Below are 22,522 nucleotides of genomic sequence, written 5' to 3' on the forward strand. Positions count from 1 at the left end.
CCAGCAGGTGCCCTGGTGCCAACAGAGAGCACACCCTGATCTGCCAGAAGCCGATGGTGACTGTAGCAGTGGAGGTGAAAATTTTAATGACTGACGGGGCAGGAGATGACGTCCAGCAGGAACCCCAGCTGGCCAGGAGGAAATACTGAGTAGTCACAGGTCTGCCTGGTCCCAGAGGACATGGGCAGACATGGGCTGGGAGATGGGGTGTGGGTGGGACTAGGGTTAAGGGCTGGTGGTGACACGCCCTATTTGGGCTGGTTTGGAAAGCAGGAAATGGAGGCTGGGGTCTGAGGCCCTGGGAGCATCTCCAAATGTCCTGGCCTCTCAGCAGAATAGGGGAGGGCTGAGGGCCGAGGGCACATCCACCCCCTCGTCTACCCCCACAACCGCCACACACACACACACACACACACATACAGGGAGAGCCCTCAGAATGCAAAGAAGGAAATGCAGAGAGCAGGGGCAGCCCCAGGAGGCAGGTGCCTCGGGGCCCCAGGAAGAGCAGAACCGCAGCCCCCAACACGGCAGGAAGGCCAGAGGATCTCACCGAGAGCAGGAGCCCCACGGGAAGGCCAGCAGCACAGCACAGGCGGGCTCACAGGAGGTGTAGAAGGAGACCAGGAGGGACATGATGGCCGTGGGGGCCAGAGTCACATCCCAGGGGTGCCAGGAAGACCTACATGAAGCACCCATGAAGGCAGAGTAGAGGCCAGACTGTTGGGGAGAGAGAGCGATGAGCCCCCAGGAGGCACATGGCACGCCCACAGCGTCCCTGTTGTAGACGTCTGAGCACGGGAGTCTGTGTGTCCATGGTGTATTTTGGGCACACCAGCGCACACAGGCAGGGTAACCACTCACCCTCTGTCACCCACGGGTATGACCTGCAGTGACCAGGGGACCTCTTCTCCCCACACCCAACTGGGGCCTCGGGTGCCACCTGCGGGAGCACAAAGGCCTGTGTGCCTCTGTGTGAGTGTGTGAGTCTGAGGAAGTGTTCTTAAGGCCACAGTGAGCCATCCCGCTGGCCCCATCACACAATCCAGAACTAGCTTGGTGCCTGTGTGTGACAAGTGTGACAGGAGCAGGTACAGGGACATGTGTTTGCCCACAGCAAGTCACATGCTGTAGATTGTAAACTGAGGCTTCTTGGGTCCCATGGGGCTGGAGCCCTGGGTGCCCCACTGTCTGGAGGGGATACTGTGCATTTCTCCTTGGCTTCTGGGTGGATCATGAGGCCTGGAGTGGCGTCAGGCCGTGGGCGTGGCATGCAGCATGCATCATGGGCAGACATCACACCTGAGGCAGGAGTCAGGCCCCTCAGCACAGGTGAATGACTGGGGAACGACCTTGAGCCCGATCTAGAACCTGACCATTAAGTCCATCTTCAGCCACTGCAGAGTCCTGGGACAGCCAGGCCAGGATGCGCAGCCTCCTCTGCACGGCCGAAGGGGGGCAGCAGAGGACTGGTCAGGCCATGCAGGCACCTGAGGTCCTGGCCTGAGCCAGCACCTTCACAGAAGAGGGCACGCTGGGGCAGGCAGGGGGCGACACAGAGCAGCAGTCAGGGTCCCAGCTTCAGAGAACCAGCAATAGGGCGGGGGTCCAGGGCATCAGGAGAGGCACAATCTGTCTCCCATGCAGGGCGTCTGACCTAGATGAGTTAAATGCCCACTTGCTGGTCTGAGAAGAAGCCAACAAGCTGTGCAGAGGGGCCTCCACCAAGGTGGCCTGTCCCCTCCCCTGCTCACTGCTCTACCCGAATCCCCCTGCCCAAACCCTGGGCGCCTTCTCTCCCTCCATCAGCGCTGGCCTGGAAGAATGCGATAAAGGATTTCTCAGTGAGAAGCTGAAATGGTAATTAGACTCAAGGTTTTTCATCTGAGAGAATTTGTTTCCTTTTTTTCCCCTCCTCAGGGAATTTAACGGGGATCAGCATAGAGAGAAGCTGGGTCCAGGGGGCACCCTCGTCTGGCTGGCAGGGAGTGGGTGGGGCACTGGCTCCGTGAGGCCCACAGACTTTCCAAGTGCGCACCATTCCACCCACTAAGTGGGACGGCAGCGCTAGAGGGGGTCTCCTATCCTGAGGCCATGTCTTACCCAACCCCTACCTGTGGCATCGCATCCCTAGAGAGGCCCCAGGGGTTCTAGTCATTTCTGGGAGAAGGCCAGATTCTCCTGCATCAATTCAGGGTGCACAGCATCCTCTAGGATCCTGCGTGTAGAGTCGGCCCCAGACCACCCCTCACCCGGGCCCCTGGAGCCTGCTCCGGGCAGAACCTGGCCCCTGGCTCTGAAGCTGCTTGCTCTGAACCCTGGGGTAGAAGGGTGGGGACGCCATGCCAGCTGATGGTCTGTGGCCTGCTGGCCCAACAAAGCTGATGGCAGCAGGGACCCAAGTGGGGATGCAGTGGGTGGGGAATGGGGGTCCCCGATGGAGGTGCCTACACTCTCGGATCCCACACTGCCCCTCACGTCCACCACGCCCCGGTGACCCTGGTTGTTCCCAGCAGCTCATCCACCCAGTCCAGGAGGCTGGAGGAGGGCACGGGAGAGGGAGAGCCCCAATGCCTCTGCTGCAGGGGACCCCTCCCTGGTCTCCCCCAGGGGTGCCCCCACCTCCCCCCACCCCCACCCAAGTGGTCCAAGTGCAGGCTGGGGAGCCGCCTATCCACCCATGAGCCCTGCTCCACCGCTCTGTGTGACAGAGAGCAGGTCACTCACCTCTGTGCACCACGGTCTCCTCCTCTGTCACACGGTGTCACAGTAATACCTCGTCCTGGGATTGTCACGGGATTAGCCAAGTTAATGCTTTCTATGTACAGCATGCAGCAGGGTGCCTGGCACGTGCCCTCCCACTATTAACTGCTGTTATGATGTCCCAGGAGCTCCAGTGACCAAAAAAGCTGCCATTGAAGGCACTTACTCTGGTGTTATTGTGCTAAGAGATACATAATGTAAAATGTATCATTTTAAGCATTTACTCATTTATTTATTGACATAACACTGATTTATAACATTATATAAATTTCAGGTGTACATCATTATATTTCGATTTCTGTGTAGATTACATCATGTTCACCACCCAAAGACTAATTACCATCCGTCACCACACACATGTGCATAATCACCCCTTTCACCCTCCCTTCTCCCCCCCCTCCCCTCCCCTCTGGTAACCAGTAATCCAATCTCTGTCTCTATGTGTTTGTTTGTTGTTGTTTTTATTTTCTACTTATGAGTGAGATCATACAGTATTTCACTTTCTCTCTCTGACTTATTTCACTTAGTATAGTACCCTCAAGGTCTATCCACATTGTCACAAATGGCTGGATTTCACCCTTTCTTATGGCTGAGTAGTATTCCATTGTGTATGTATACCACATCTTTATTCATTCGTCCCTTGATGGGCACCTAGGTTGCTACCAAGTCTTGGCTATTGTAAATAAGGCTGCAATGAACATAGGGGTGCATGTATCTTTATGCATTTGTGTTTCCAAGTTCTTTGGATGAATACCCAGCAGTGGGATACCTGGATCATATGGTAGATCTATTTTTAATTTTTTGAGGAATCGCCATACTGTTGTCCATAGTGGCTGCGCCAGTTTGCACTCCCACAAGCAGTGCACGAGGGTTCCCTTCTCTCCACATCCTCTTCAACATTTGTTGTTTCCTGTCTTGTTAATTATAGCCACTCTGACCGGAGGGAGATGATGCCTCATTGTAGTTTTGATTTGCATTTCCCTAAGAGTTAATGATGTTGACCATCTTTCCATGTGCCTATTGGTCATCCGTATATCTTCTTTCGGAGAAATGTCTGTTCAGATCTTTTGCCCATATTTTAACTGGGTTGTTGTTTTTTTTGTTGTTGAGATGTATGGGTTCTTTGTATATTTTGGATATTAACCCCTTATCTGATATATGGTTTGCAAATATCTTCTCCCAATTGTTAGGTTGTCTTTTCATTTTGTTGATGGTTTCCTTTGCTGTGCAGAAGCTTTTTAGTTTAATGTAGTCCCATTTGCTCATTTTTTCCTATTGTTGCCCTTGCCTGGCCAGACATGGTACTTGAAAATATGCTGCTGAGACCGATGTCGAAGAGCGTACTGCTTATGTTTTCTTCTAGAAGTTTCATGATTTCAGGTCTTACATTCAGGTCTTTAATCCATTTAGAGTTAATTTTTGTGTCTGGTGTAAGATAATGTTCCACTTTCATTCTTCTGCATGCGGCTGTCCAGTTTTCCCACACAATCTATTGAAGAGCCTTTCCTTTCCCCAGTGTGTGTTCTTGGCTCCTTTGTTGAAAGTTAGCTGTCCACAGATGTGTGAGTTTATATCTGGGTATTTAAGCATTTGTAAGAGTACGGTTCAGTGGCATTAGGTACATTCACATTGTTGTGCAGCCGTCACCACCGTCTGTCTCCAGAAAGTGCTCATCATCCCAGAGCGAAGCTCTGTCCCCATTAGACACTAACCCCCATGCCCCCTCCCCAGCCCCTGGACCCTCCATCCTACTTTCTGTGTGTGAGTCTCACTACTCTAGGTCCCTCAAAGAAGTGGAACCATACAGTATTTGTCCCTTTGTGACTGTGATTTCACTCAGCATAATGTCCTCACAGTTTCTCCATGTTGTAGCCCCTGACAGTACTCCATTCTTTCTCGGGCTGAATGGTACTCCAGCGTGTGCATACAGCACATTTGTTTATCCTTTCACCCATCGGTGGACACTGGGCTGTGTCCATCTCTTGGCTGCTGGACTCATGCTGCTATGAGCCTGGAAGTACTCGGGCACTTCCAGTGATGTGTTCTGTCCCGACAGCACCTTGATATAGAACCTGAAGTGAGTTAGCTCATCCATTGCACAGTAGGCCAATCTCTGACACCAGGTGTGGTGGAAGAAAGTAGGAATTTTATTATTGCACAGTGCTGGGCAAGGAGAGAGGGCAGCTAATGCTGAAATCTCAAACTTCCCGAAAAGCTAAAAGGAAGGGATTTTATTTGGGGTTTAGGTAGGGGAGGGGGAGCATACAGCCTTGCTGGTTGGAGCTTTCCCACCAGCCTGTCTTTGGCCTTGAGATACTTGCAGAGAGGAGGGAGCTCATGACCTTGCTGGTCAGCAGCTTTCCCACCAGCCTGTGTCTCTTTGTCGGGAGGAGATAATGAATCCAGGTGCTTGCCCTTGGCAGTGTCTGTCTCCATGGAGGATAGTGCATTCTGGAGCGAGGGAGTAGGCAGGAAATGAGCGCTGTGGATTTCACCCCATATACGCTGGGTTTAATGTAGGGAAACTAACATCAGGGTCAGTATCAACCTTACGGTGAGCAGGTGCTGTGTCCCCATCTGAGAGACTGAGGCTGGGTAGGAGGCCTACGTGCAGAGGGGACTGAGGCCTGTGCACAGACGCTTCCTGAAAGGTCCATCAGGCAGCTGTGGATGTGCTCCTGTCTGGGTGGGGCCACAGGAGCACAGAGGGGCTTTTCCTTCTCACCTGACATCTTTCTGGTCTGAGTGTGTGACATGTGCCACGATCCCTCACATACTAGAGAAGAGCTGGTGAATTAAAGGAGGCTGCTGCTGTTGTTTTCAGTCTGCGACTTGTGCTAGTTACAGAAATGTTGGGAAGAGCAGAGAAGCAGAAAGAAGAAAATAAAAGCCCCCAGAGTCGGTGTACATCCTCCCAGTCTACTGTGTTTCCTGTCGATGTCCCAGTGGAGGGACCCGTGGGCCTGTGGGGTGAGGAGGCAGAGGCGGGGCAGACCTCCATGGGTGCCGCTCACCTGAGGTCCACACCAGGGCTCAGATGAGCGCCGCTGGCTGCTGGGGGCCCCGCCTCCCCGCCTCCCTGCCTGTGGCATGAGAGCTGAGTGGAGGGTCAGCACCAGGAGCTCCAGCACCTCGCCTCCTCGGGCAGGTGCAGAGCCTGCTGCTGCAGCTCAGCTGGGCTTGCTGTCACACAGTGGGGGCTTCATACCACCGTGGGGTCAGGCCAGCACCTTCCCTCCCTCCCCCAGAGGGAGGAGGCCCTGTCCAGAGCCACCCTCAGCCCCATGCTGCCTGCTCTGAGCACTCATCCCCAGGCCCCGGGCCTCCTGGCTGGGCCATGGGTCCATGAGAACAAGGGCCTGGTCTGACCTCACAGAGGCCATGGTTGGGCGCAGGGCTTGAGGGTGGAGAAGGGAGCCGAGGGCACTGGGAGACTGCAGGAGCTCTGCACAGGCCCGTCTCCTGCCTCCAAGCATCCCAGGGAGGAATCACATGGGGCTGGAGATGGCGTCCCCGATGGACTTGGCATCAGGAGGATGGTTCTGTCCTCCAGGTGGGGCAGACTGGAATTAAGCTGCTGTTCAGGAACACCTGCAAACTCGGGATGATGGGTGATGAGGGCCGTGTCCCCTCCCCTCCCTCACGGGGCTGGACCTCTGGGCAGTTAACACGGGACAGGTGGCCCAGAGTCTTTAGTTGGGCTTCTTGGAGTCCCCAGATGACAGAGTGGGGGTGGGGGAGAAGGTTCCAGATTCCCTTAGTTAATCTGATCAGAGGAAGAGGGGACCTGGGGAAACTGAGGCAGTAGGGATCACGGAAGACTTTCAGTTCTGGGGGAGGAGGCAAAGTCCACAGGGCTGTTCCTTCCTGAGGACTGGGGCTCCTGGGGTCGAAAGGCAGGTGGTATGTCAGCCAGCTGACCTCAGCACTCCAGTCCCTGCTCACTGTGCAGGCCTGTCATCCTCTGTGTCACCTTCCATGGCCCCCGGCACTGCAGACACCCCAGCCCCAGTGCAGGACCTTCTATGAGAAGTGTGGCCATGGGGAACGTGGCCTGGGCAGACCCAGACTTGACCCCAGACCTACGACCTGCATGATATGCTGGGAGAAGGGCCTCTCCCATGTTTCCCAGATGCCGCCACCTTTCTTCCTCCACCTCGTAAATCTGGTGTCTGTGCCCCTCCTGTGGGCTCACAGGCCTGGCCTCAGATGTGTGGCTTTAGTGTCTAAGAACAGACCCTCTGACTCACTGGATCTGTGTCCCTATCATGGGGTGGGTGGAGAGAAGGTGAGGATGTGTAACAACATCCAGAAGGATGGACGTTCCAGGCAAATTCACTCACAGAAAGGACGATGATCTCAGGCCCTGGGAGGAAAGCCGGCACCTCTGCCTCCTGCTCCAGTTCAAGGGCAGCCCCTGTCCCCCACCTACCTGCTTGAATCTTGACTCCCACCCACCTACCCCTCAGTGCCTTACTTCATCACTGAAACCCCAGCATCCTAAGCTGACCTGGCCGCTCAGGACACCACCACTGGGCAGAGGGACCAAGGTGGGTCCAAGGAGCCCAGACAGTGGGGTGGGCCACAGCTTGGGCCCCATCCTTGGCCAGCAGTCTGAAATCACGGCGTCAGCAGACTGGGTTCCCCCTGGGCCTCTAGGCCCTTCCTACCTCCTCCAGCTTCTGCTGGCCCCACGCGTCCCTTGTGACATGGCTGCCCCACTCCAGGCTCTGCCTCTGGCATCACAGGGCCTTCTCTATGTCTTCTGATTTGCATCTGTGTCTCTCCTCCTCTTATAAGGACACTTGTCACTGGATTTAGGGCCACCTGGGTGCTTCAGGATGCTCTCACCTTGAGATCCTTGGCAATTACATCTGTAAGATTCTTTTTCAAACGTCACGTTCACAGGTTCCGGGAGGTCACCATTCAATCCCCTACAGGAGGTGGGTGCCTTCCTCATTTCCCTGTTGGTGCCACTAGTTCAGGGTGACCTGGGAAGGAGGTGGGGGTGAGGGATCCTCTCTTCCAGCCCCTGCCCAAGACTGTCCCTGGTAGCTCCATGGGCAGATGTGGGATTCCAGAAAACACAGAATCCAGAGGATGGCAGGTAGCAGCTGCATGAGGGTGGCACAGAAGAGCCAAGGGATGGAGGGGAGGGCTCAAGCAGAGCTGTGCAAGGCGTGCTCCAGGACGGGGCACTGGTGGAGCAACCAGCTTGAGCCTAGGCTCTGAGCCCCCATCCACAGAGTCTTCCTGCCTCCTGAGATGTGAGTTCATCCCACCTCCACCCCTTTGCTCAAGCCATTCTCCCTGCCTAGCGTGACCTCCCCTCTCCATACCACCACTGTCTTTGTCAAGGGTCCTCCTGCTTGGTGGCCCCTCCTCAGAGGGCCCATGGCTCTTTGTCCCTGGACCACTGAGCAGTCAAGCTCCCATCCCTGCTTAGCGTGGGTGTCCCACTCTCCCTGTGGCCAGAGGACGAGCTCCTGCAGGACAGGGGTGGCCCCACTGCCTCCCTTCCATGCCCTTCAGGCCTCCATGGATCTTCCTGACACAGGCACCTGAGAACCGGGGTCAGGAGGAGGCGGGCGGGGACACAGGCCTGGGAGAGACTCCTTCCTGAGTGCATTCTCGCTCCTGTGTGTGCACTCACTCACAGTACAGACTGGCCTTGGAGGGGGGCCAGCCACGCAGGTCACAGGAAGGGATCCCTGCCCAGAAGCTCTGACATCCCCACAGAACAGAGTGCAGCCTTCGAGCTGGAGGAGACTGTACAGGTGGACGCTTCCAGCCACCCATTCCACAGACAGGGACACTGAGGTCCAGGAGGAGGGGTCGGGGAGTGGCCAGGTTCACTGTCAGCCCTGAAGTGGCAGAGCCAGCCCCAGAGTCCAGGTCCAAGGCCTGCCCATGCCCAGCACACAGCACATCCCAGAGACAGAGAGAGCCTGGGGCAGCCCTTCTGCAGGTGGGACCAGAGCCACGAGGACAAGGACCCAGGAAGGCCAGGCTGTGGGGACCAGGGAGGGCTTGCCTGAGACAGTCATGTCCCCACTGCACCCCAAACTTGGCCTGTCTCAAACCAACGGGTGGCTTCCCCCCCAAACCCAACCCTCCCTAGGTCTCAGCACTAAGGCCTGGGGCTTCCACCTCCTGACCATCTGCTCCCTCTCTGTCACATGCCCACCACTGCAGGCCACAGCCTCCCTTGCCCACTGATCCTCTGGCTGACTACTGTTCTCACAGCAGCCACAGGGATCATGTTAAAAGGACAATCAAGCATCACCTCCTCACAGAGTCTTCCTAGATCAGCCCATCTAGCATGGGGCCCCCCACCAGATCCCGCACCTCAACGTGGCTGTTAATTCCATCAGCACACAGTCCTGTCTACACCAGCTCTCATGTTAGCTCAGGCCTCTGACCGCCTTCTCCTGGGCTCCACCATGAGGGACAGCATCTCTGTTGGCTGCTGTGTCTCCAGCATCCAGAACATGCTGCACACAGTCAGTGCTCAATAAATGCTGGGCTTTCTTCATTACAGTTGGAGGGAGGCTGTGATGGAGGACACAATCTGCCCAATGAGATGACTGAGGTTGGTGCATGCGGGCAGCTCGATATCCAGGTTGCGCTGACATATGTCATAGATGGCTTCCTAGTCCACCATGAAGGCCACACCCAGGATCGTGTGGGTGGTCAGGATGCAGTTGGAGGGCTCCACCACAGCTGTGGAAACCTGGGGGGCTGGGTAAATGGCAAGTTTGAGCTTGGACCTCTTGCCATAGTCCACCGAGAGGCGCTCTGTGAGCAGAGATGCAAACCCAGAGCCGGGGCTGCCCCTGGAGCTGTGGAAGATGAGGAAGCCCTGTAGCCCCGCTCACAGATCCGCCTGAGAGAAAGCAGAGAAGGGAGCCAATGCGGGCAGAAGGCACAACACAACCTCCAACCAGCCCCGGTCACTTTTCCTCCTCTGCAAGATCACACGGTTCACACACTCCACAGTGAACATGCATGGTACTTAGAGGCAAAGCAGACAGATGGTAAAGACGTACAGATGCACCGCAGCCACCCTGAAGGGTAAGACTGTGGACTCATGATCAAGGCTTCGGTTTGCCACAATGTCCTCCGGGTCTACCATCCTCTCCAGGACAGCGTCCACAGCAAGCCTTCTCAGCACTCTCCTAACCAGTTTGAGCATCTGGTCCAGGACCAGGTCGACAATCTCCTTGGTGATGGGGCAATGGCCTCTGGCGCACATATTGGCTACGTCTTCCTTCCTGGTGATCAGCTGCTCGAAGTGGAAGGGCTGCCTGTGGGTCCCTGTGCACTTCATCTACAAAGAGGACACAGGGGCCACAAGTCTTTAAGGCCTGTTGTTAACTCACCAGGGTGGACAGATCGGGACCGTCCCCTTCTACCAAGCACATGCTGCTCCTTGTAGGTCAGCAGCATCAGTGTCTCACAGGAAACACCTCTGTGTAATACACAGACCACAGCTGCACCCGATGGCTCTAGGAGAGAGGAGTCAACTCGCGGGACAAATGCCAGTGTGACCGGGTCCCCAAGAAGGGAAGAGAGCTCTCACACCCACACACAGGCAACTCTACACGTGCCTGTTTCTTCCATCCCTGTAGCCACAGCCAAGGGTGGAATTTAAAACTCCCTTACAGGCTAGACAGTCCCTAACATGACTGTTGCTGGGCAGTCCCATCAGGGCACCCTATGTGGCCTGGGTCTCACAGGCTTCAGGGTGACATTCTGTCATCCCCTGGTGCCCACCAAAAGGTGCTCTCTTTGCAGCTCTCCTTGGAAACTGCCTCTGACTTCTAATCTGGGGGAACCCAATGAATGTTCTGTACTGAGCTTTCTATGTCTAAGATGCAGGTTAAGACTCATTCCCCAGCCTGAGGGAGTGCACAGCACTAAGGAGAGACCAGTGCCCGGGCGCCCTGTAGACAGGGTCTACACAACCACCTGACTGGGCCGAGGAGGCCACGAGTGACTCCACCCACAGCCCATCTCAGTGCTGGCCAACCTCACAGCAGGTTTTTCTCAATTAGGAGCCTGAGTCCCACGGACATTTCAGGCAATAACCTTCTAGTGTGTCACCTAAGGTAGCCACGGGCATACACTTGTACATCTGTCCTTTCTGCAGGGGGATGCAAAGGAGCCCATGCGGGGCTTTAGCAAGGCTCTCCCACACTGCCATGACAGCCACCCTGAGTGTCTGTGTACCCACTGACACGGTGGGCTCTAGGTCCACAAACACTGTTCTGGGCACATGCTTGCCAGCCCCAGTGTCGCTGAAGAATGTGTTGAACGAGTCATCCCCACCACCAATGGTTTTGTCACTTGGCATCTGACCTTTGGGTGAATTCCATGATCAGGGCAGCACCATTCCCAGCAGGCATCGCCGATCTGGACCCCCACCTGCCCCACGTGGATAGAGATACACTCACGCTTCAAACCAGAACATAAACATGAGACCCTCGTCTTCAAGGCAATCATCCCTCTATGACATGCCGATGGGACCTGAGGTCATAAATTAATATTTGTAAAACATTTTAGTTACTGGAGGTTTCCTCAGACATCACTTCCCATGACCTGCCATGACCATTTCATATGTGAACACCCACCATCCAACGTGGATAGAGACACACTTGAACTATGAACAGGGATACCGCCATTATGAACTCATATTCCAAGCGATCAGTAAGTAATATAAAAATTGATATAAAATAAGCAGTCAAGAAATTTTGCTTCCACCTAAGGGTGGATTTAAAATATCAGACAAAATATAAAATAACAGTTTTCAGTCACTGAACAACAGGCAGCAGAGACAGTGATGGCTCAGAACAGAGAAGCAAAGTCAGCATGTTCCTGCCCCAGAAGCCTGCTGGAGAGTTTCCCAGCTGCAGCAGAGGGAGGGAGACATGAAGCCCAGGGATACCCCCAAGTTGTGAAGAGGGGATGTGTGGTTTGGGGAGGCCCAGGCAGCTGGAAAACATGGTGCCGTGACCGGGGGGGGAGAGATCTGCAGGGAAGAGCTCTGTGCAGACCAGCGGGGGGTCCCACAGAGCCCACAGCTGTGGCCGGCACAGCACACATGTTTGGGGGACTCCTGAGCTCACAGCCGCCACACTGGAAAGACCTGTCCCTCACAGACACTGCACGGGGTCCTCAGAAGTGGGGCCCAGTGAGGCCTACACTCCAGGCTGTTCTGAACCCACCTAAGCAAGCTGAAAGGCAAGCCTCAGTGGGTCACACTGTTCCCAGGTGTATTGATAGCATCCCCAAAAAAAGCCTACACATACCTAAAGGAACACCAAGAAAATCTAGCTCCCAAGAATGTGAAATTCATAATGTCTGGTATCCACTCTAAACTCATGAGGTATACGAAAAAAATCCAGAAAATATGACCCTATGAAGAGAAAAAGCAATCAATAAAAACAGACCCGGAAATGGCATAGATGATAGAAGTAGTAGGCAAGGACATTAAAGTAACTGTTATATACCCACATGCTCAGGAAGGTAGAGGAAAAATTAACATGATAAGGGGAACATGTTTGCTTTTAAAAAAAAACTAAATCAAACTGCTAAGGATCAAAATGATAGTGTCTGAAATGAACACTGGATGATATTAACAGCAGATTATATACCACAGAAGACAAGATTTGAGGATGATGAAAATGTTCTGGAAGGGGCCGGCCCAGTGGCCAAGTGGTTAAGTTCACGGGCTCTGCTTCAGTGGCCCAGGGTTTCGCTGGTTTCGATCATGGGTGCAGGCATGACACCACTCGTCAGGCCATGTTGAGGTGGTGTCCAGCATGCCACAACTAGAACGACCCACAACTAAAATATACAACTACGTACTGGGGGGATTTGGGGGGGAAAAGAGGGAAAACAAAGAAAACATTCTGGAAATAGTGGTGCTGGTTATATAACATGTGCATGTACTTAGTGCTACTGAATTATAAACATAAAAATGGTTGAAGTGGTAAATTGTGTGTTATGTATTTTATCACAAATAAAGGTGATTCTCAGCAATAAAAGGAGCCATGTCTACACGGGTAACCACATGGATGAATCTCAAAATAATCACAGTGAGTGAAAGAATCCAAACAACAGCAACAACTGAATTCAGTGATCCCATTGACATAAAACTATAGGAAATACAGAAAAGCAGATTGGTGGGAGGGCCAAGGAGGGCAAAAGGGCTCACAAAGGGGCACGAGGGAACTTGGGGTGATGGAGGTGATGGCTTCATGGCTTATCAATATGTTAATCACTGTTAACACTTGTCAAATTATGTGCTTTGAATGAGAACTTTATTTTTATGTCAATTATACCTCAATAAAACTGTAAAAAAAAAAAGCCAGTATAAAGATTTTTCAGACATTGAAACACTGAGAGAATTAATCATCAGCAGAGCACGAGGACAAGAGATGTGGAAGGAACCCCTCCAGCAGAGGGAAACAATCCTAGATGGACAGCTGGGACTGCGCAAGGAGTGCAGACACCACGACTGCAACATAAGGGGCAAATATCAAAGACTTTCACCATATTATAGAAACACAGTTAAATGTTAAAGCAAAAATAATGATTTATTGTGGGGTGAATAACTCACATAAAAGTAAAATATGACAATCAATAGCAGAAGGCCAAGAAGGGGACATGGAAGTGGACTGTCGTGAAGTAGACAGTGTCACCTGAAGGCAGACTGGCACAAACAGGAGATGGAGGCAGGAATCCTCAAAGCAACCACAAAACATGAAATGAAGTGGCTGAGCCAAGAAGCTAATACAGGAGATAAGATGGAATCATACGAGTAATTAACCCAAAAGAAGGTAGAAAAAGAGGGAAACGGGGACAAACAAATGGGATAGATAAACAAACAGCAACCTGGTGGATCTGAACCCAACCATGCCCATAGTCACATCAGCGTCCTTACAAATTCTATGTAATTAGCTAACAAAGGTGGATTGTCAGAGGGAGTAAAAAGCAGACCTGACTCTGTGCTAAGTTCAGGAAGCCCAGAGACAGGGTAAAGGAAAGAGGAGAGAGACCCGGCAGGCTGAGGCTCCACCACAGGAAAGGAGGGCGGCTGCAGGGGCAGCGCTGTGTGCATTCTGTGCCATCTGCTTTCTGCTGACAGCAGCACGTGCTGAGTGCAGACGGGCCTTTGTCTGGGAGAGGGGAGGCTGGCATGGACGGACAGCCCCACCAGGCATCCCACAAGAAGGTGTAGAGGGAACTCCGCTCTGGATGAGGTGGGACAGCAGGGGTGGGAGGGGCGCATGGCACACACAGCGGGCATCAAGGACATTGCTCAAGCACATGGGGAGCAGGTGGAGATGCTGGGGCCTCACACTCCGCCACTCATCTCGTGCTTCTCCAAGAGCGCCACGGTGGGCTCAAACCTGCATCTGAGTGGGCAGACTAGCAGGAACTCAGTTCTCTGATGCCCGCTCAGGCCTCGGGTCAGGGGTGCGGGGCAGGCCCCACCAGACAGCACCTGGTCTGCAGGGAGCTCCCAGGGAGCAGTCCTTTCACTGGGGTCCAGCAGGGAGAGCACAGGCCAAGATCAACAGTGCTGCTTTCAAAGCAAAGAATTTCCCAGGGAAAGAGGGTTATTTCTTTATAATAAAGGGGCCATTCACCAGGAAGGCATCACAGTCCTCGATGACTGTGTATCAGGAGAGTCACAGCTTCTAGACCCAGAGCTTCAAATATACAAAGAAAACCCACAGAACTGAAAGGAGAAACAGACAGCCCACAGTCCGAGATTTCAACACTCGCTCGATCACTGATGGAGCAGCTAGACAGAGACGAGGACGGATGCAGAAGCCCTGGACGGCACTGTCACCACTCTGCCCGAACTCACGTTACAGAACACTTCCCCCAACACAGCAAAGGATACATTCTTCTCAGGTACGCAAGGGACATTTGCCAAAAGAGACCACATTCCCCACCAACAAAAGACAAGTCTCAATAAATCCCATATAATCCAAAGAAGAGTTTGCTCAGTAGTGGGAGGAAGAGCGGAGCCCAGAGAGCCCTGAGCAGCCCCGCCTCCAGCTCCAGTCTCCATCCCTGCACCCTTGAGGGGTGAGCTGGCTCAGCCACCGTCACCACACCCTGAGCAGAGAGGCCAAGACCCTCAGCTGTCCCCACCCCCTGTGCTGCCAACACCAAGCCCAGCACCACAGGAGTGCAGGCACAAGAGGGTAATTGTGACACAGGCTTGGGAACACTAAATGGTTCAGGGTAAGAAGTGGATATGGTTTCATCCACAGGAAGGAAAAGGGAAGATGCACTGGTACCAAGACCGCCACAGAGGAGGAAGTCCAGCACGGACCTTCACAGTGCAGGAGATGGGGAGACTGTGCAGTCTGATGCTGCTGAGGGAGAAGGGTGCAAAGGCAGCACATGTGACAGGCCTGGCAGAGCTGCAGTGCACACAGTAAATGTGCAACAGCCCGGGGCCAGCACAGCCACTGGTCAAGTCGCAGGGGCCTCCACACACCCCCCAACAGAACCACCAGAATAGTGAGAGCATAAAGAACATGGGATCACAGAGTGCTCCCGAAGGCCAGGCCCCACATCACCGGCCTGACCACATGCAGCCACTGTCCCCATCTCACAACATTCGGAGACCCTACGGGTGACAACCACAGTATTCCAGCCCTCCTGTGCAGTGAGAAGTGATGGAGGGAACTGACACCCAGGTGCAGGAGAACAAGGCAGACCAGTAGACAGAAGCTGTATCGGGGTATAGACCACAGTGCCGCAGGGGGCCTCCTCACCAAAGACAGTCAGAGAAGATGGCCATGCAGATCAGGAAGATCGAGGACAGGAGACCTACTGTAAGCAGCCACCTCAACGTCAGCACCACCGCACCTTCAACGACCAACACAGAGGCCAAGAAATCCCAAGACCACAAGATGGCCAGGAGACGAAAGCAGCTGCCCCCCAGCTGAGAACCCCCCTCCTGGGGCTGAGCAGGGCAGGTGAGTAGACATAGGTTTCCCACCTCCACCACCATCTGTAGCCATCCAACACGAAGAGATGAAGACGACATTCCAGCACCAAGAAAACAATAAAAGTTTGGAGAGGAAGACTTCAAGGGCTTTCTTCTTTCCTCTTGACCAGGTAAGTACAACTACCTCCATTATCTACACAGCATGGGACTTCCTTTTCTTTTTCCTGCTTTTTCTCCCCAAATCCCCCCAGTACATAGTTGTATATTTTATTTGTGGGTCCTTCTATTTGTGGCATGTGGGATGTTGCCTCAGCATGGCCTAATGAGGAGTACCATGTCTGCGCCCAGGATCCAAACCAGCGAAACCCTGAGCCGCCAAAGCAGAGCACGAGAACTTAGCCACGTGGCCACAGGCAGGCCCCAAGATTTTTAAATTGTTTCATATCTCGTCAAGTTTGGGTTTAAGAACCTCATTTTTAATTTGTGATAAAAATTTACAACTTGACGTTTTCAAAAAACTCAATAAACTGCAAGACCTATTAATAGAAGTCTTAATAAAAAATTCAAATAATACAAAACGTGTTTTCTGAATGGTGGAATTAAATTAGAAATAAGTAACAAAAAGATATCTGAAAAATCCCCAAATGTTTGGAAACTAATAACAAGGGAGATTATAAAGTATTTTGACTGGAATGAAAAGGAGACATGACATACCGAAATTTGTAGGATGCAGCTAGAACAGTGCATCAAGGGAAACCTCTATAAAACACTCATGTCAGAAAAGGGGAGAGATGGTGTCAAGATGGTGGCATAGGTGGACTCTGAACTCACCTCATCCCATGGACACAACAAATTTACATCTACTCTTGGAACAATTATGCCTAATGAATGAAATGGATAAGGAAATGAAAACTGGATAAAAAGAATCCCAAAACCACGGACAGTGCTGACTGAGGTGGAAGAGGCAGAAATTCCTTTCTGGAGAGAAAAAAAGCCACCTTTGGGCAGTGATGCTTCATGACTGGCTGGGGGCAACCTTAAGGTATGAAGCCTTTCCTGGAGGAGCGGGGGATCTGAGGGGGAGAGTGTTACCACATTAAGCAGCTTTTGGACTCAGCACAACTGAGACAAGTGTCATAAGACTTAGCTTTGCTGACCATTAACTACAATGGAGAATACACCCAGAAAAGCTATTGGACATAAGGGGGGGGGGAATGCCTGCTCTTAAAGGGCCCAGACACAAATTCACTCATTTCAGACAGCAACCTAAAATAGTCAGAAAGGGACACAGTCCTTTGGTGAAAAGAGACTCACCTTATAGGCTCTTGGTGCATCTTGATGAGAAGTCAGACTTCTCCAGAAATTAAGACATTGGCAGCAGCCATTAATGTGACGTAGTACATGTACGCTGACATAGATGCTGACAGATGCCACTGGAATTCTTTGCCTGATCTGTTAGCACAGGGGTCTGCCTCACCCCCCAAGGGCACTGATTTAATCCAACTCTGTCAGGGCAAGTAGACTGCCCTAGGGACTGGCCCCACCCAATAGCAACCCCTTGGGCAACTTATGGGCCTGCATAGGTGGGGGTGCATGGAACCTCTGCAACTGAATGACTGGGTCCTCCTCTGTGGGATAGGGAGCATGAGGGCTGGGCCTGCATTGGTGGAGTGTGTGGGGTCTTTGCAGTGAGGCGATAGGATCCACTTCAGTGAGTCTGGGTGTGCACACAGGGCAAGACTGTGTTGACAGAGTGTGTGGCCCTGCAGGCAGTGGGGCTTGTCACCTGCAGCAGACTTGTGCTTCTCAAACAGCCACATAGGAGATCAACCCAACCTTCTAAATCGTAAAACAATTGGGTGCTCCTGTGGCTGGGGCCAGTCCCACTCAGCTGCAATCCTGAGAGAGCTGACCACAGCCTTGCAGGCCCGGGCACTACAGCAATAGTAAGCCACTGAGTCTACCAAGCAACCACACTGGGAGTCTACTCACTTAACAGAAAAACTGCAACAGGAAAGTGCTATTAGAACATGCAGCCAACTGTACTGTGGCTCCCCATGCCTGAAAGAGTGACTGAAACGACCATAGCAGCCACACACAGCTGAGCATTACAACCAGATGGCCAGGGGGACAGCATAGCCTCCCCAGGCACCTACAGTATGAGTAACCCTGCAATAAGAGAAGGACACACATGGCCCACACAGGGGACACTCGTGGAACATCTGGATCTTGTGACAAGAGGGAAGCACACTGCTGGGCCTCATAAGACATGTCGTACATAAGGCCACTTCTCCAAGACCAGGAGACATAATTGACCTACCTAAAACATAGATATAAGCAAAAAGAGGAAAAATGAGACAAAGGAATATGTTCCAAGTACAAAAACTCAGAAAAAGAACTAAATGAAACAGAAATAAACAATCTACCTGACAAAGAATTCAAACAAAAAGTCATAAGGATGCTCACTGATCTTGGGAGAAGAATAGATGAACCCAGTGAGAACTTCAACAAAGAATTGGAAAATATAAAAAAGAACCAATCAGAAATGAAGAATACAATACTGGAAATCCAAAATTCACTAGAGGGACTCACTAGCAGAGTAGAGGATACAGAAGAGTGGACCAGTGAGCTGCATGAAAGACTAGAGGAAAGCACTCAAGCTGAACAGGTAAAAGAAAAAAGAATTAAAAAGAACAAGGATGGCCTAAGGGAATTCTGGGACAACATCAAGCACATTAACATCCATGTTATAAGTGCCCCAGGAGAAGAGAGAGACAAAAGGACAGGGAATCTACTTGAAGAAATTATAGCTGAAAACTTTCCTAACCTAAGGAAGGAAACAGATATCAAGGAACAAGAAGCACAGACAGCACCAAACAAGATAAACCCAAAGAGGCCCACACCAATACACATTATAATTAAAATGACAACAATTAAAGATAAAGAGAGCATCGTAAAAGCCACAAGAGAAAGGCAACAAGTTACATACAAAGGGAACTAGACAGGGCTATCAGCTGACCTCTCAGCAGAAAACTTACAGGTTAGAAGGGAGTGGCACAATGTATTTAAAGTGCTGAAAGGAAAAAACCTACAGCCAAGAATACTCTAGCCTTCAAGGTTATCATTCATAATGGAAAGAGAGAGAAAGAACTTACCAGACAAGCAAAAACTAAATGAGTTGATCACCAAGAAACCAGCTTGACAAGAAATACTAAAGGGACCTATTTAAGTGGAAAAGAGAAGATCACAAACAAGAATAAGAAAATCATCAGAAAAAGTAACAAAACTAAAGGTAGCAGATCAACTACCTATGAAGCTAATATGAAGGTCAAAAGATAAGAGTACTAAAATTATCTACTTCCATTATAAGAGGGTAACAGATACACACGAACAAAAAAAAGAGGTTAGATCTGATGTCAAAAACATAAAATGTGAGAGGACGGGAGTAAAAGAGCAGAGCTTTTAAGCAAGAGGTCAAACTAAAGAGACCATCAACTTAATATAGATTGCTGTATACACAGGTTTTTATATATGAACCTCATGGTAATCACAAACCAGAAACCTATTATAAAGACACAAGAATTAAGAGAAAGGAACCCCAACATAATACTAAAGAAGCCATCAAACTTCAAGGGAAAAGAGCAAATGAAGAAGAAAGGAACAGAAAAGAGCTACTAAAACACCCAGAAGAAAGTAAAAATGGCAACAAATACATTCTTATCAATAGCTACTTTAAATGTCAATGGACTAAATGCTCCAATCCAAAGGCATAGGGTGGTTGATTGGAAAAGGAAAAAAGACCCATATATATGCTGAATACAAGAGACACACTTCGCACCTCAAGAGACTCACAAACTGAAAGTGAAGGGTTGGAAAAAGATACTCCATGCAAACGACAATGAAAAGAAACCTGGTGTAGCAATACATATCAGATAAAATAGACTCTAAAACAAAAACTGTAACAAGACACAAAGAAAGACACTACATAATGATAAAGGGAACAATCCAACAAGAGGCTACAATACTTGCAAATATCTATGCACCCAACATAGGAGCACCTAAATATATAAAGCAATTATTAACAGACATAAAAGGAAAAATAGACAACACCACAATATGGTAGGGGACTTTAACACTCGGCATACATCAATGGGTAAATCATCCAAACAGAAGATCAATAAGGAAGCATTGGCCTTAAATGGCACATTAGACCAATTGGACTTGGTAGAGATATACAAACATTCCATCCCAAAACCACAGAATACACATTCTTCTCAAATGCACATGGAACATTCTCCAGATTAGATCACATTCAGTAAGTTTAAGGAGACTGAAACAATGCCAAGCATTTTTTTCTGACCAAAACAGTATGAAACTAAAAATCAATTACAGGGAGAAAATCAGAAAAGCTGCAAATATGTGTTGATTAAACAAAATGCTATTGAAAAACAATTGGGTCAAGGAGAAATTAAAGGAGAAATCAAAAAATACTTGGAGACAAATGACAATGAAAATATGGCATGCCAAAATTTATGGGATACATCAAATGCAGTTCTAAGAGGGAAGTTTGTAGCAGTACATGCCTACCTCTACAAACAAGAAAAATCCCAAATAAATACTCTAACAGTGCACCTAAAGGAAGAGGAAAAAGAAGGGCAGACAAAGCCCAAAATCAGCAGAAGGAAGGAAATAAAATAAAAACCAGAGTAGAAATAAATGAAATAAAGAATTAAAAAAATAGAAAAAGATCAATGAAACTAAGAGCTGATTCTTTGAAAAGATAAAAAAAAAAATTGACAAGCTGTTAGGCAGACTTACCAAGGGAAAAAGAGAGAAGACTCAAACAAACATAATCAGAAATGAAAGAATAGAATTACAACAGACACCTCAGAAATACAAAAGATTAGAATACTGTGAAAAGCTACACGCCAACAAATTGGATTATCTATAAGAAATGGATAAATATTTAGAATTATACAACCTTCCAAAATTGAATCAAGAAGAAATAGACAATTTGAATAGACAAATCACCAGTAAGGATATTGAAACAGTAATCAAAAATCTCCCAAAAAATAAAAGTCCAGGACCAGATGGCTTCCCTGGTGAATTCTACCAAACATTCAAAGAAGACTAAATGCCTATCCTTCTCAAACTCTTCCAAAAAGTTGACAAGGGCAAGAAGCTTCCTAACTCATTCTATGAAGCCAACATTACCCTGATATCAAAACCAGATAGAGGCAAGACAAAAAACGAAAATTACAGGCCAATATCACTGATGATCATCAATGCAAAAATCCTCAAAAATACTAACAAATCAAATACAACAATACATTTAAAACATCATACATCATGATCAAGTGGGATTTACTCCAAAGACACAAGGATGGCTCAACATCCACAAATCAATCAACGTGATAGACCACATTAACAAAATGAGGAATAAAAATTACATGATCATTTCAATAGAAGCAGAGAAAGTGTTTGACAAGATACAGCATCCATTTATGGTGAAGAACCTGAATAAAATGGGTATAGAAGGAAAGTACCTCAGCATAATAAGGCCGTATATGACAAACTCACCGCTAATATCATTCCCAATGGAGAAAAACTCAAAGCTATCCCTCTAAGAACAGGAACCAGACAAAGATACCACTTTCACCACTCTCATTTAACATAGGATTGGAAGCCCTAGCCAGAGCTATCAGGAAAGGAAAAGAAAGAAAAGAGATCCAAATTGGAAAGGAAGAAGTGAAACTGTCACTATTAGGAGATGATAAGATTTTACATACAGAAAACCCTAAAGAATCCACCAAAAACCTTTTAGAAATAATAAATGACTACAGTCAAGTTTCTGGATACAAAATCAACATACAAATATCAGTTGTGTTTCTACACACTAACAACAAAGTAGCAGAAAGAGAATAAAGAACACAATCCCATTTACCATAGCAACAAAAAGAATAAAATATCTGGACATAAATTTAACCAAAGAGGGGAAAAGACCTGTACACTGAAAACTATAAAACATTGTTGAAAGAAATCAAAGAAGACACAAAAGATGGAAAGATAATCCCTGCACTCAGATTGGAAGAATTAGCATAGTTAAAATGTCCATACTTCCTAAAGCAATCCACAGATTCAGTGCAATCCCTATCAAAGATGGAATGACATTTTTCACAGAAATAGAATAAAGAATCCTAAAATTTATATGGAACAACAAAAGGCCCTGATAGCCAAGGGAATCCTGAGAAAAAAGAACAAAGATGGAGGTACCACACTCACTGATTTCAAAGTATACTGCAAAGCTATAGTAACCAAAACAGCATGGTACTGGCACAAAAACAGACACACAGGTCCTTGGAACAGAATCAAGAGCCCAGAAATAAACCCACACATCTATGGAGAGCTAATTTTCAGCAAAGGAGTCAAGAACATACACTGGGGAAAGGAAAAGACTCTTCAGTAAGTGATGCTGGGAAAACTGGACAACCACATGCGAAAGAATGAAAGTAGACCATTATCTTAACCATACACAAAAATTAACTCAAAATGGATTAAAAACTTCAATATAAGACCTGAAACCATGAAACTTCTAGAGGAAAACATAGGCAGTACACTCTTCAAGATCTGTGTTAGCAGCATATTTTTAAGTACCATGGCTGACTGGGCAATGGAAACTATAGAAAAAATAAAGAAATGGGACTACACCCAACTAAAAAGCTTCTGCACAGCAAAGGAGACCATCAACAAAATGAAAAGACAACATAACAATTGGGAGAAGAT

At 49.3% G+C, this 22,522-nt stretch overlaps 1 protein-coding gene and 1 pseudogene across 1 annotated transcript in view; one reads left to right on the forward strand and one right to left on the reverse strand.

Moving 5' to 3' along the window:
* The window catches only part of LOC103544433 (cationic amino acid transporter 4-like), a 222,477-nt gene that overhangs the window by 31,066 nt on the left and 168,889 nt on the right, over positions 1–22,522 (forward strand). The gene's annotated exons all lie outside the window — the stretch shown is intronic.
* Positions 9,264–11,295, reverse strand: LOC103543643 (tubulin alpha-3 chain-like; annotated as a pseudogene).

The sequence above is a fragment of the Equus przewalskii genome, chromosome 7 (assembly GCF_037783145.1).
Source record: "Equus przewalskii isolate Varuska chromosome 7, EquPr2, whole genome shotgun sequence".
Classification (NCBI taxonomy): Eukaryota; Metazoa; Chordata; class Mammalia; order Perissodactyla; family Equidae; genus Equus; species Equus przewalskii.